This window comes from Nicotiana sylvestris, chromosome 8, assembly GCF_000393655.2.
Source record: "Nicotiana sylvestris chromosome 8, ASM39365v2, whole genome shotgun sequence".
NCBI lineage: Eukaryota > Viridiplantae > Streptophyta > Magnoliopsida > Solanales > Solanaceae > Nicotiana > Nicotiana sylvestris.
In genome coordinates this window covers 67,868,878-67,871,669 of record NC_091064.1, presented here as the reverse complement: position 1 = coordinate 67,871,669, position 2,792 = coordinate 67,868,878, and positions in this window count along the sequence as shown.

The window sequence follows — 2,792 nt, the reverse complement described above, 5'->3', positions numbered from 1 at the left end:
ACCTTTCATAGTACTGTGGGTCTTGAGCTCGGATGAAAAACCTATTCATTTGTTCTTCTTCTAAAGCCGGTTTGGCCTTAGCAGCTTCTAATCTCCAGCGAGTAGCATACTCACGGAATGTCTTCGTAGGTTTCTTCTTTAGGTTCTGGATGTAGAACATATCTGGCGCATTTTCTGTGTTGAACCTGGACCTGTCCATGAAATCGGATGCCATGCTTACCCAGTTCGACCACTTCTTCAGATCTTGGCTAATGTACCAAGACAGAGCATCTCCCTTCAGACTCCTCATGAAAAGTTTCATGCGGACCCTTTCGTCCTTTCCTTCTCCGACCAGCTTGTCGCAGTATGTTCTCAAATGAACTCTCGGATCTCCTGTACCATCGAACATCTCAAACTTCGGAGATTTGTACCCCTCGGGCAGTTCAACATCAGGCTGTATGCAGAGATCTTCATAGTTTAGCCCCTCAATTCCTTTGCTTCCTTCGATGCCCTGAATTCGGCTAGTCAACTTCTTAAGCTCTTTAGCCAGACTCCTGATGAGTGAGTCTTTATCATCAGACTCGGGTGTGCTTGAAATGGGTTGGGTGGAGTGTGGTATGGTTTCCACGTAGATGGGGGTGTTATGAGTGTGGAAATGGTCATTTGTGGAGTTCACAGGTTCTGGGATGAGCAGTGGAGTATTGTTGGAAGTATGGTAGGTGTTGCAGTGGTGGTGAGGAGCGGGATGGTTTTGTGGTTTTGGGATGTTTTGTGGAGGTGTAGGGTTCTGAGCGTTAGGAAACTTGATATCTGGGGTGGTGAGGGAAAATGATAAGCTTTCCAAGTTCCGGACCTGATCAAGTTCCTCCTGAAATTTCAACAGTTTTTGCTCGATTAGGATGCACTTTCTTTGGAGACCTGAGTACCATGAGTGACCTCTACCCATTCAGTTGAGTTGTTCAGATCCTCCATCTTTTCTTTGTTCTTGTTTTTGACATGACTTGGAGGATGAGTGGGTAGAGGGCCCTTTGATCTTATGGAATATGATGATGATGCCAGAGTGCACGAACTAACCTTGGGGGAGGGGAATAAATAAATAAAAATAAAAACAAAAGGTAACATGTCAGTGAGGATTATAAGAAAAAATGTTGCGATATTTAAACACATAGTGCAAGAATGTAAATCGTGTCCTAATTTGGGGAACCTCTTTGTGCCCGAGGTAGGCCTAGCGACAAGTTGATTTGGAGATCTTATAATGCTAAATGCCTCATTTTATTGATAAAAAGTAGAAGAATCCCAAAACGACGCTAAATAATAGGAAATAAAATGTCACTAGTGGCCATGGGCCTTATTACATTCATAAAACGAAAAGTAAAGACTCCTATCTACTTGGTCCTAGAAGGACCTTCCCCAGACTCGGCATTTTTGGCCCCATCGAACAGCTTCACCAGCTCGCAAAGTCCCAGGAGAAAGTAGGCTCTAGCTTGGTGTTCACCTTCGTTTCCCTCAGCATTCTGGCAGTCCTCGATCCTCTTGATGAATTTCCTGTCCAGCTCCACTAGACCCCGTTCCAAGTATCCTAGTTGCTTGTTGGCGTTGATAGTCATGTCTTTCCACTCTTCAATCAGCTTTTGGTGGGCTTCTTGAATCTCACGGTGTTCGCTTTTACATTCCCGAATCCTCTCGCGCAGTTGGTTGTATGTGACCTGTGCTTCAGCCCTTTCATCGATGATTCTGTGACCTCGAACAAACCCAGGTTGGCCTAGACCATTGTGATTGTCCTCCAGCCATCCTGAATAGAATGGGGTGCAGCCAGCATGGTATCTGTCTGGCTCGATAGTATCTCTCCCCATGATGATCTTGCAATGCCACATATGCTGAGCTTGACACTTATAAGGACTGTCATCAGCTTGGAAGTCGACCCGGAAGTGACTCATCTTGTCGACCCTTGGTATAACCTGTTTCCTACCAGCATGTCTCATAACCCGGAGAGGGACATAAAGGTAGGTTCCTCTCAAACCGATCAGTATCAGAAATGGTGCGTCCCTGGTTCGGGCGATGAACTCTTCAGTAGGGAACCACTCGAACATCCATTGTATTTGATCCTCAGTCAGATTTTCAAACAGCTTCACCCATCCTTTGGCATCTTCTGGTTGAGCAAACATGTTGGGCATGTAGCTTATTCGCCTTGGTTGATGGAAGGATATATGATCATCCCAGTCTCTATGCTGAATCTCTTGTCGATATTCACCCCTTTGGAGATGCTCCATGAGCCAGAGTTGGAGTAGCAAGTTGCAGCCCTCGAAGTGTGGGGCTCCTTGTTGACACTTTTCCAGGGCTCGCTATATCTCTGTGATGATCATGGGCACTATGCTAAATGGTTGTCCCCCAATTCCCTCCATCAAAGTTTTGGTGACCATGGCTATCATGGTGTGGATCCTTGCTTTCTTCATTGAAAACACTATCATCCCTAAGAAACATAACATGAAGACAAAGACCCTTCGTTCAACATGCCCCAACGATATAAGGGCAAAGTCATCCAGATAAGTACGGTAGGATTTGCTGTGACCGTACCTTTCGTACAAATAATCAAAGGGAATGTAAGACTCCTTCAAACATGTCAAGTCTGGATTCTTCTTTAAGCCCATCATTTTGAGGAAACCTCTACCCTTGCGATTTTCTAGCATTAACAAACCTGGAGTCTCCCATGGTGTACCAGTCAATCCTCTTATTTCCTCTAGAAGGGGTGTCATCTCAATCTACCCAAAGCGAAACACAGACCTATCACAGTGCCAGAATAGAGTAGCAGCTTC